This window comes from Erpetoichthys calabaricus, chromosome 3 (genome assembly GCF_900747795.2).
Source record: "Erpetoichthys calabaricus chromosome 3, fErpCal1.3, whole genome shotgun sequence".
Lineage (NCBI taxonomy): Eukaryota > Metazoa > Chordata > Cladistia > Polypteriformes > Polypteridae > Erpetoichthys > Erpetoichthys calabaricus.
In genome coordinates this window covers 287,793,306-287,806,008 of record NC_041396.2, presented here as the reverse complement: position 1 = coordinate 287,806,008, position 12,703 = coordinate 287,793,306, and the positions used below count along the sequence as shown (strand labels likewise).

Genomic DNA, 12,703 nt, shown 5'->3' with positions numbered 1-12,703 from the left:
GCCAGCTCCCTCATACAGCCCCATTAGCAAGTCATCTGCAAATGTTTCATGGCCTCTAAACAAACTAATCAAGGGTTGGTTCAGGCCCCCGAGCCAAAGTGTTTGGCAGTCTCAGTTTGGCATCACAGATGACTTGTGCATTAATGGAACTTTACTCCTTACAATTAACCAAAGCAGCTTCATTCTTACTAGGTGCCCTTAATGCAATAAGAGTGCACTAAACTGGCAGGTTTACGCTAGGAGAATTGAACACTGCTGCAAATGGCCTTTTTATGCTGGCAAAATCTGGTTGTATTTTACGTATATACACCCACACCATATGAAAATGGAATGCAGCGTCTCACTGGATGGTTAATGGCTTCCAGTACAGGGGGCATTGACAGCGTAAAGCTTAGCGGAGATATTCCAAACTTGTCAGCCAGTTTCATGAGAAGGTAGCCAATATAAACTGCCCAAAAAAGTTCTTCAATGCAAAAACGCAGAATTGGTCCTCTTAACAGGTGTAACAGTAGGGGGCACTATTGCTCTCTTGAACCCTCAGGTACCACGCCAAACACCAGGTAAAAGTAGAATACTTATTTTTATTATAATACTGTGCACTAAGCACCCTCCACTCCACACTACACATACAATACTCAATCCTCCTCTCCCAGACACTTAGCCACCCTTCCTCCCAGCTCAGCGTCTGGGTTTTCCCAAAGTCCTTTTATATCCCCTGACCCGGAAGTGGTTCCAATCCTGCAGTCCATGATTCGTTATCACTTCTGGGTCAGATTAAAAATCCTTTTCTTCATCCCAGAAGCACGTCGTTCCTTCTGTCCATGTGACCAGGACGTGCTTCCGGGTTATAGGGCACGTAGCACTCCCCAGGCCTCCCTACAGCGGCTCCTGGTGGTCCCCATGATATCCAGCAGGGCTGTTTGTAAAAACTACAAGGTCCATGAGGCCCTGCTGGAATTCGGGGAGCCTCCATACTGCTGGGAGGGCTCCACCTGGCGGTTTGGAGGTGTGGGCCAGAATATATGGCCAGCCATCCCTCACACAGGGTACTAAAATACAATTTATTTTTGTATAGCCCAAAATGACAATGGGCTTTAACAGGACCTGCCTTTTGACAGCACCCCAGGAAAGACGACAAGGAAAAACTCCCAAAAAAAACTAGTAGGGAAAAAAAAATGGAAGAAACCTCGGGAAAGGCAGTTCAAAGAGAGACCCCTTTCCAGGTAGGCTGGACGTGCAGTGGGTGTCAAAAAGAAGGGGGTCAATACAACACAATACACAGAACAGAACACAAGTCAATGCAGTATAAAAATAAAAATATAAGTACGGAGCAGAACTTAACGGTAGATGATATCACATAATAGGATTTGGATTTGTAACAGTTTGTATGTCATATTCACCACTTTTCAGGTGTAATACGTTTTTCACATCAACGCACATTATAACAGCTTGATGATATGAATAATAATCCATATAAGAAGTCATTTAGCTGGCTTGGCTGCATTTCCATACTTGATCAAAGCTGTCGTGTTGTCATTTCCCAGTTTCGCCGAAATGTTGCATAGGCTTGAATCAGAGATGCCAGAAATATATACACATTATTCTATTGGGCTCTCTTTTATAAACCCCTGAGTTTTATGTGGAAGGTTGGGTAGACATGTTTAGGGCCTGACCCCTGACCTGCCACCAGGATACCAGATGCATTGTCACTTGGGCCACCTAGAGTCTATGCACAACATCCCTTGATTTACACTTTTAACAATATTATTACAACATGTTATTGTTTTCATAAGAGAAAACCACACAAATTAAATACAATTCAACTCGTCTTGAGGTCTAGTTATGCAAGATGTTGAGCTTCCTGTGGTATAGTGGGTCCACGGCTTAGAATGAAAGGCCAGTTTGTAAATAATCCATTTGGCAGTGTGGGTGCGATCGGGCAGCTGTGGGGAGTTGGTCAGGTACTTGAGGCGAGATGCACCTGCCTGCACGTGAGGGTGGGATCTTTCTCAATTGCTTCATTGGCTTCCTGCAGCGCGAGATTGAGGCGCTGCGTCCACGGTGCCATACAAGAATGGGCTGGCCCCGAGAAACAGGAATAAGACGTAAAAAAGAAGCTTGGAGGGCAAGAGGGCAGTGAAAGTGAGCGGACGAGCCAGCTAGCAAGCTGAGGAGAGGGGTCAGGTGTCCCATGTGGAGTGAAGGATCGGTGCTCGAGGGATGTATGTAGAGGAGTTGACTACATGTGCGATAAGGAAGACAGGAGGACAACTGACGCCAAGCCTTTTGGCAAACGCCGGCAAAGGCAGCCAAGCCATGGGGGAGTTTGGGGATTGGTAGTGTGAGGACCACAGCGGCTGAAATCTCTCCAGCTGAGCAAGCCTTGGGTGAGTTGGAGGGACTGGGAAGGAGCTGTGCTTGGCTGGTGTGACCCCAATGTCTGCTGCAGGATTTTTAGTCTCGTTTTAAATGTTTGGGATTTTTTTATCTTTTTATGGATTTATTTTTATTTATGGGCATTTTGGTGCACTGAACGTTTTTTTTTTTTTTTTTTTTTTTTTAAACACTTTTTTTTATAAAAAGCACTTGCACCTTTTGCACCACCCCCTTGCTCAGGCTGATTTGTCCCCATAGACCAGCTCCTCTGGTTACATTACTGACGGTGGTGGGTTTGAGGGATCCCAAAAGGGAAGAGGGAGCAGGTCCTGCACTGTTACACTTCCCCTCCCCATATTTTTTACCCTCTGCACCCCAACACCACTCATTTTTAGACCATATGTTATCCAGGTAATTACATTGTTCTAATAAAGAGTAAGCCAATAGGGGTCTTCAGCAAAAATGATAGACAGAAATCAAAGGCACAATTATTACAGACAGACAATTTGTTCCCAGAGGGAAATTTGGCTTGAAGTTGTGCAGGCCACGTCAACCAACTCCATGGGATGCAAAGGGTCAAATGAGTATTAGTGACATTCCACATCCCAAGAGCCAGCTTCTGTAGCCGAGGATTGGACCACCAAGGTCCCCGCCTTCGGCCACCACCCAACTCACACTGCACCCGACCTCCTTGGCCCCTCCCATAGGTGGTGAGCCCATGGGAAGGGGGACCCACGTTGCCTCTTTGGGCTGTGCCCGGCTGAGCCACATGGGTGCAAGCCCAGCCACCGAATACAAGCGGCTGAAATGAGTTTCCTTCGCAGGGTGTCTGAGCTCTCCCTTAAAGATAGGGTGAGAAGCTCAGAGTAGAGCCGCTGCTCCTCCGCATCGAGAGGAGTCAGATGAGGTGGCTCGGGCATCTGATCAGGATGCCTCCTGGACGCCTCTCTGGTGAGGTGTTCCGGGCACGTCTAACCGGGAGGAGGCCCCGGGGAAGACCCAGGACACGCTGGAGGGACTATGTCTCACGGCTGGCCTGGGAACGCCTTGGGATTCTCCAGGAAGAGCTAGAAGTAGTGGCCGGAGAGAGGGAAGTCTGGGCATCTCTGCTCAAGCTGCTGCCCCCGCGACCCAATCTCGGATAAGAGCAAGAGGATGGATGAAAATGAGTATTGGTAATATGGGCATGTGGAGTGTCGTTTAATGCCATTTTCAGGTTGCAGATTGCAAAAATGATATTTTTAGAATGGCTCTCTGTCCTCCCCCATACAATCCTAGGCCAATCTGGACCATATTTTGCATAGTTGCTCTCTAGGGCCATACAGACAAGACTGACTACTTTGAAACACAAAATGTAGACTCTAGGGGGCCCAATATTTCTCCCTGTGTGCTACAGTTTGCACACCAGTGCCATCTGCTGGTTCAGAGCAAATGACACAATTAGACTGACCAATTGACCAGAACTTAATACAACTTACCTGGACAATGCCATATGCCGAGTTATCTAACATAATTACAGATTGTGATTCAGACTTTAAAAAACATAAAAGGGAGTATCGTGTGCTTTTGCAGGCCAGCGTTGGGTGAGGCTTGATCAAGAGTGGAAGTGCAGCACAACACAAAGCAGCAGCAAAGGCTTGTTTTCTTTAACTCCTGCTTTGTCTGCTTTTCTTCATAATTTAAGCAATATGATCCATCCACCTTGAACTAAGATGATGAGTCAGACATCAAAGTATTCATGGTTACAACCCAGCAAGGAGTTGCCGCAATTCTGGAATTCAAATTGGACTCAAGAAGAGCAAATTCTCAACTGACGAGAGCAGAGACATTGATACAGAGAGGCAGTATGGATGATGGATAGGACAGCGAGCGAGTCACCATTTAAAAACCATTAAAAACAAAAACAGAAAGCTATACCCGGGCAACGCCAGTTACTTTGGTTAGTATGATATTTGATTCTTTATTGGTGGTCCTCTCTCTCTCTAACAGCCACTCCCAGAAGGTTAACAATGATAAAGTTCAAACAGAATTATGTTTGGGGGGATCATTTTAGCCTGTTTTAATGTCTGATTAGAAATGTGTTATGAATTTAGCCCTCTATTGACCTCTCTAAAAAGGATGAAAAAAAGACAAACTGCTATTACAGCTGAGAATATTTAGATCACAGGGTGGCCAACTCTGATCCTGGTGGGCTGTAATGGCTGCAGGCTGTTGTTCTGATCCACTTGCCTAATTAGAAGCCAACCCTCACCAATAACAGATCTTATTTAATTTCATGGCCTGTTGGGTTTTAACTCTACCATGTCAGTTCATTCTTAAATCAGATTTTTTTTTCCTTTCTATTGGTACATGTATCATCCAAGTGATTTGAAGCCTAAAACAGAGGCGTAGTTTTCAATTCTTCAGTTTCTTCTCAGTTCCCTTTGGACTACTTAATGAAATCAAACAGTCAAGTGATGAATACACACGAATGGAAATGGAGACAAGCTGGATGGAGAACTGCTGGATCCTTTGTCGTTTATTGCTAAATAATTAGGCGTTAAAACAAATACAGTTGTTTAAGACTCAAATAAGTAATTAAGGGTTCAAGCGAGACCACTAAAATGAAGCAGAAAAATGTCACTTCAGCTGTAAGCACCTCATCGGCAATGAATGATTTGGAACAAAAACCTGAAGCCACTGCGGCCCTCCATGACCTTAGTTGCTCAGTCCACTCTGGATAGCCCTACGTCTGAAGCAAGCCTTCCAAGCCCCCTTCCCGATACCCCTTGGCTTCTTTAAAGGGTCTGAGTCTTCAATAGCAAATAAATTAAATGAAGTTAATTAGTAGCAAAAACTGCTCACTAATTAAGAAAATGGTTTGAATGAAAACCTGAAGCCACTGCGGCCCTCCAAGACTGACACTGCACAGCAGTTAAAACAAAGAATACAGCTGTTTAAGACTCAAATAAGCAATTAAGGGTTCAAGCGAGACCACTAAAATGAAGCAGAAAAATGGCACTTGAGCTATAAGCGCCTCATAGGCAATGAATGATTTGAAATAAAAACCTGAAGCCACTGCAGCCCTCCAGGATCGACGTTGCTCAGCCCACTCTGGATACAGTAATCCCCCATTCTATCGAGGTTCAGCTATCGCGCCCCTACTATATTGTGGAAAAATTCAATAAGTACATCCTACCTGTGGTGTACTTTGCAGCCAATTCATAAAGCATACGGATTTCAGCAGTCACTATGGTAGACAAAGTTTCGTGTTACAGTACTCCGAGGATTTCTTACAAGGCTCGTTATTGGCTGAAAGAAGAGACTCAACCAATCCGAGTGGGATTTTCATTCTTTTGGGCTCTGATTGGCTGCTGCTAACGTGGTGTAATCTCACAAGAACAACGATCGTGGGTTCCCGATGAATCGCGTACCTTGCTTGTGGTCTGATTGTTGTGAGCTTTTCATTTTTGTTTTAAGCCCTACGATGGCTCCCAAGCATCCTGCATCTTGTAAGCCTTCTGGTAGTAGTGAGCCTAAGCGCCAGAGGAAGACCTTGACCATACAGGAGAAAGTAAAACTCCTGAATATGCTTCGGGAAGGAAAGCGCTACGTGGACGTCGCTCGCCATTATGGCTTGAATGAATCGACGGTACACTACATCAGGAAGGATGAAAAGAATACAAGAGCCACCGCATCACTTTCCTTTAGTCAAACAGGAAAGAGGGTGGCAACTCCTCGGAATAAAGCCATCGTTAAAATGGAATCTTTGTTGGCTCTTTGGATCAATAGCTGCAGAAAGATGAAAAAAAAATTCCTTTGGACACAAATATCATTAGAGAGAAGGCCAGACAGCTCTATGCCATGTTTGCTGAAGGAGGTGAAGACCATGCTGATGACCCCGATGCTTCCAAAGAACCCCAAGAAGGACCATCGACAATGAAATCGGCAGCCAAACCTACTGAATTTAATGCCAGCAAGGGGTGATTCGACAGATTCTAGAAACTCTTTAATCTGAAGAATGTTTCCCTGTATGGCGAGGCTGCATCTACGGATAAAGCAGCCGCCGAGGAGTACACGAAAGTGACATTCAAGGCAATCAGAGGAGGGAGATTACAAGCCAGAACAAGTGTTTAACATGGACGAAACTGGCTTGTTTTGGAAGAGGATGCCTTCTTGTACCTTCGTGCATGACAAAGCCCGAGCCCCTGGATTCAAAGCACGCAAAGACAGATTGACTGTGATAATGTGTGGCAATGCTGCTGGCCACATGATAACCCCAGGGCCATGAAGAACAAGAACAAGAACCTGCTGCCAGGTGCAACTCGAAGGCTTGGATTACAAAATCCCTCACTGCTGACTGGTTCCACCAATGCTTCATTCCAGCAGTGAAAGTGTACCTCGCCGAACTTGGCCTCAACTTCAAGGTGTTGTTGCTGATGGATAACACAGGAGGCCACGCATTGGAGTTATTTTATAAAGGTGTGCAGGTAGAATTCCTCCCACCAAACACAATATCGCTGATTCAGCCTATGGATCAAGGCATCATACTTGTGTTCAAGGCTCTGTACAAGCTCAACACCCTACGCCACCTCGTCGAGGCAATGGATTCCGACGAAAACTTCACACTGAAGGCGTACTGGCGTCCGTATACGATAGCAACGTGTCTCCAAAATTTCCAAAATGCGCTGAGGGAGATGAAGGAAACTTTAAATGCCTGTTGGAAACATTTGTGGCCAGAATGTGTCCATAACTACAAAGGGTTCTCTACTGACGAAATCCATGATTCAGCAGTGGACAAGGCAGTCAAGCTGGCTAAGTTGCTAGCAGGAGAAGGCTTGAATGACATGACGCACGATGACGTTAATGACCTCATCGATAAACACTCAGATCCTCTAATAGATGAGGTTTGATTGAACTCACGAAGTCTGCAAGTGAGGAGGAGGAGGAGGAGGAGGAGGAGGAGGAGGAAGGAGGAGGGTCCAGGGAAGGAAGACGACGAAGGCCTATTACTTGAACGGCTGGCAGTAGTTGTGAGAATGGCTAAACAACTGCAGGCAATGATAGAAGACTGGGATCCCGAAATGCTTTGGGTGTTGTAGTTTCACAATGCCCAAAAGAAGAAGCAACGCCAGCAACTGCCAATAATGATGTTCCTTACCCCAACAAAGAAGACACGCCTACGCCTTCAGCAGAAGTTGCCATCCAGCAGCAGAAAGATACCCCTCCTAACCCACCTGAAGGCGAGCCTTCAAAACAGCTGTAAATGCTCTTCTTTGCAGTACGTACTTGTCACTTACATACAGTGGTGTGAAAAACTATTTGCCCCCTTCCTGATTTCTTATTCTTTTGCATGTTTGTCACACAAAATGTTTCTGATCATCAAACACATTTAACCATTAGTCAAATATAACACAAGTAAACACAAAATGCAGTTTGTAAATGGTGATTTTTATTATTTAGGGAGAAAAAAAAATCCAAACCTACATGGCCCTGTGTGAAAAAGTAATTGCCCCCTGAACCTAATAACTGGTTGGGCCACCCTTAGCAGCAATAACTGCAATCAAGCGTTTGCAATAACTTGCAATGAGTCTTTTACAGCGCTCTGGAGGAATTTTGGCCCACTCATCTTTGCAAAATTGTTGTAATTCAGCTTTATTTGAGGGTTTTCTAGCATGAACCGCCTTTTTAAGGTCATGCCATAGCATCTCAATTGGATTCAGCTCAGGACTTTGACTAGGCCACTCCAAAGTCTTCATTTTGTTTTTCTTCAGCCATTCAGAGGTGGATTTGCTGGTGTGTTTTGGGTCATTGTCCTGTTGCAGCACCCAAGATCGCTTCAGCTTGAGTTGACGAACAGATGGCCGGACATTCTCCTTCAGGATTTTTTGGTAGACAGTAGAATTCATGGTTCCATCTATCACAGCAAGCCTTCCAGGTCCTGAAGCAGCAAAACAACCCCAGACCATCACACTACCACCACCATATTTTACTGTTGGTATGATGCTCTTTTTCTGAAATGCTGTGTTCCTTTTACGCCAGATGTAACGGGACATTTGCCTTCCAAAAAGTTCAACTTTTGACTCATCAGTCCACAAGGTATTTTCCCAAAAGTCTTGGCAATCATTGAGATGTTTCTTAGCAAAATTGAGACGAGCCCTAATGTTCTTTTTGCTTAACAGTGGTTTGCGTCTTGGAAATCTGCCATGCAGGCCATTTTTGCCCAGTCTCTTTCTTATGGTGGAGTCGTGAACACTGACCTTAATTGAGGCAAGTGAGGCCTGCAGTTCTTTAGACGTTGTCCTGGGGTCTTTTGTGACCTCTCGGATGAGTCGTCTCTGCTCTCTTGGGGTAATTTTGGTCGGCCGGCCACTCCTGGGAAGGTTCACCACTGTTCCATGTTTTTGCCATTTGTGGATAATGGCTCTCACTGTGGTTCGCTGGAGTCCCAAAGCTTTAGAAATGGCTTTATAACCTTTACCAGACTGATAGATCTCAATTACTTCTGTTCTTATTTGTTCCTGAATTTCTTTGGATCTTGGCATGACGTCTAGCTTTTGAGGTGCTTTTGGTCTACTTCTCTGTGTCAGGCAGCTCCTATTTAAGTGATTTCTTGATTGAAACAGGTGTGGCAGTAATCAGGCCTGGGGGTGGCTACAAAAATTGAACTCAGGTGTGATACACCACAGTTAGGTTATTTTTTAACAAGGGGGCAATTACTTTTTCACACAGGGCCATGTAGGTTTGGATTTTTTTTCTCCCTAAATAATAAAAACCACCATTTAAAAACTGCATTTTGTGTTTACTTGTGTTATATTTGACTAATGGTTAAATGTGTTTGATGATCAGAAACATTTTGTGTGACAAACATGCAAAAGAATAAGAAATCAGGAAGGGGGCAAATAGTTTTTCACACCACTGTACGTACTTCATCGTGTACTGCACAGCTAATTCATCATCATCGTTCAAGTTATGGAGTGAATCTTCACTGGTTAGTACCCATACGGAGCTTAAAATGTTTTTATTTTTACATATTCCATTACGTATAATAATAATACATTTTATTTATATAGTGCCTTTCCCATGCTCAAGACACTTACAGAATATAAAAAAAGAACGTCAGGGTATACAGTATATAGCATTGTACAAAACAGATAAATAAATGAAAATTACGACAGTGAATTCAGAGGAAAAAAAAGCCTAACAGACAACATAATTGATGGTCTCACACACACACACACACACAGGTTACATGAACATCTTGACAGAGAAGTAAACTGAGAGAAGGGTAATAAAGTCAAGTCGAGCTAAAAGCCTTTCTGAACAGATGAGTTTTGAGTTTTTTTTAAAAGAATTCATGGAGTCAGCTGACCTGATTAATTTTGGTAGGTCATTCCAAAGTCTGGGCACTATACAGCTGAAGGCCCTGCTGTCACCCATGGAGTGTAGATTAGTGGGGGGCACAGCAAGATTGCCAGAATCAGAGGACCTTAGTGGGCGGGCAGGCACATAGTGATGGAGAAGGTCACTGGTGTAGTTTGGCGCGAAGTTATTTAAGGCTTTGTAGGTTATTAGTAGGATTTTATATTCGATTCTGTAAGACACAGGGAGCCAGTGAAGATGGAGCAGGATGGGTGTGATGTGCTCGCTGCTGCTGGTTCGAGTAAGGACTCTTGCAGCTGAGTTTTGAATAAGCTGGAGCTGTGATATAAGATTATAAGGGGCACCTGCCACTAGGGAATTACAATAATATATATGAGTGTGTACGCCTGATGAGCCCAGAATTAGGGCGAAACACGTGTCGCGTACACTTTGCATTATTTGACAGTAAACTATTTCAACCATTCTATGATCTGCTTCTCACAACTGAAAGGGGGCACCGTGGCGGATGTTAGCCGACTTGCTGACCAAACACAAGCGTTACCTGGTAGGTAACCACCCATACAATCAGACTGTGATTCAGACAACGAATGCCATGAATGTAATTACCCCGATCTACAGGCTGTGAAATGAACGAACCACACGCTGTGGCACAACATTAGAGGCTTTGCCTCGAACGTTGACGTCCGATTCCCCGAGAGGGGGGTGCAGTGAGTGTGTACGCCTGATGAGCCCAGAATTAGGGCGAAACATGTGTCGCATACTCTTTGCATTATTTGACAGTAAACTATTTCAACTATATTATAATAAATAAAATATATCTATATCTATAGATATAGATAGAGAGAGAGAGAGAGAGAGGTGTATATATACACACATTACGTATTTTTATTATGATTTTTATTATTATTACTCCTATCTTTAGCCCGACATCTGCATATTATATGTGTTTACAAAGTATGTTTTAATAAGTTTACATGTGTTTAAAGCATGTGGGAGGGTATTTTAAGGCTTAAACTATAAAAAAAAAAAATGTGGTCTTTCTATATTACGGATTTTCACCTATCGCTGATGGGTCTGGAACGTAACTTCCGCGATAGGCGGGGGATCACTGTGTCCTACGTCTGAAGCAAGCCTTCTAAGCCCCCTTCCCGATACCCCTCAGCATCTTTAAAGGGTCTGAGTCTTCAATAGAAAATAAATTAAATACATATAATAAGTAGCAAAAACTGCTCACCAAATAAGAAATGGTTTGAATGAAAAGGCATAGCCTTTGTGGCCCTCCAGGATCAGAGTTGGCCACCCCTGATTTAAACTGAAGCACATGCTTTGATATTTCAAATATTTAATGCAACTATTCTTGTTCTAAATTTGTGTCATGAAGTGTCACATTTCTTACAAACATCCAAAATTAGGCCAACTTACACTAAGTCAGACTTTCCCCCCACCTTCTGAACTGCTCCTGTACATTAAACACTGAAAAGGTTTTATTCAAGAAAAATCACTAAACCCCTTCCCTGTGGTTATTTCTGTAAGACAGCATCACCCATCTTGCATTTATAATGTTCTTTTTTAGCCTACATGTAGTACTTTACATTTTTGTACATTGACCTGCACTCTGCCAAGCATTTTTCCAGATTTATCTGCGGCATTGCTGCAGCCATCTTCAGTATTAACAGAACAGTGCATCTCGATCCCATCAACCAAAAAAAGGAAAAGAAATTGAGCTTCCATTACACCAAAAATGAGCAGCAAGTCTGCCAAGGAGGTGCTCACTTGAAGTGGCTGCGCACGTTTTGCTCAACGCAGGATTTTAACATCACTTTACACAAGACTGGCTGGGTCTCAATGGAATACGGGCACAGAGTCAAGATGAAAAACAACGCCTGTCAGATCGGGGCAGACAGGATTACAGTGCAAAAATATTACAAAACCTAAGAGCCTCGTCATAATCTACACCCCCTCCCCACCGCCACGTTGACATAGGGTAGACGACAAAAAAAAAGCACACACAAAAGAACTGTTCAGCACAAAGCCGGCATCACGCTCTCGCTGTAGCCACATCTGGTCCTGCTTAAGTCTGTTCCACTACAACTTGCAGGTTTCATTTGTAACAAACAGCTCAGAGGAAAAAAAAAAAAAAAAAGAGCGTCAACCCCACTCTGGATAGTCCTACGTCTGAAACAAGCCTCCCAAGCCCCCTTCCCTATACCCCTCGGCTTGTTTTTCTGAACAGCACTTGTGAAGCTGCAGTAAATGCTTCAAGGCCTTTAGAACTGGCACAATTTTATCTTCCGTTCTCATCATCTGTGAAACTGACTCTGTCAGACGGCTCCTGCTCGAGTGGAAAGATCCAGACATTTGGGGCATAAAGATCTTCCCGTCTGGTGTTCATGTGAAAAATCATCACTCCTGTCACAGTCATAGTAGAGGAGGACCAGATGCATTCTGATACTGGGAGGGTCCATCTGGGCAGCTGACTGGATTGAGTTTTAAGGAAGTGTGTGGTAAGCTGCTGGGGATGGTCATAGCAGTCCATTGTGGCCAGTTTACCAATTTGGACTGTGGTCTGCCTGGGGGAGTAACACCTAAATAAAGACGACCAGGGAAGCCAGCTGTATTACAGTACTCACTGCAGATGGGGCAGAAACAAGGATGACAGCAAAGTGGTGCCAGTGTTTTCTGAGACATGTGGTCCTGGAGCACCTTTGGTCACCAATTAACTCTAAGAGGTATGAATGGAGCCCCCCCCCCTCCACAGTAATCAGGATGTATAAAACCTACTCTGTTAGGGGCCATTTTCACTCAAGTCAGTCACACCAGACATTGGCACAGAGCCACTATCTTGTATCCCTGTATCCCTTGAAAGCCCGAAAATCAACTTGGGGTGGGTGAGGAGGCATTGAAAATAAATTTAAAACCGTGTTATGGTATTATATACCACTCAGTGCTCATTGCTGGATTTGTG

General features: G+C 44.1%; 1 protein-coding gene across 1 annotated transcript in view; it reads right to left on the bottom strand.

Moving 5' to 3' along the window:
• Positions 1 to 12,703, bottom strand: part of itga5 (integrin, alpha 5 (fibronectin receptor, alpha polypeptide)) — a 210,005-nt gene that overhangs the window by 29,602 nt on the left and 167,700 nt on the right. The gene's annotated exons all lie outside the window — the stretch shown is intronic.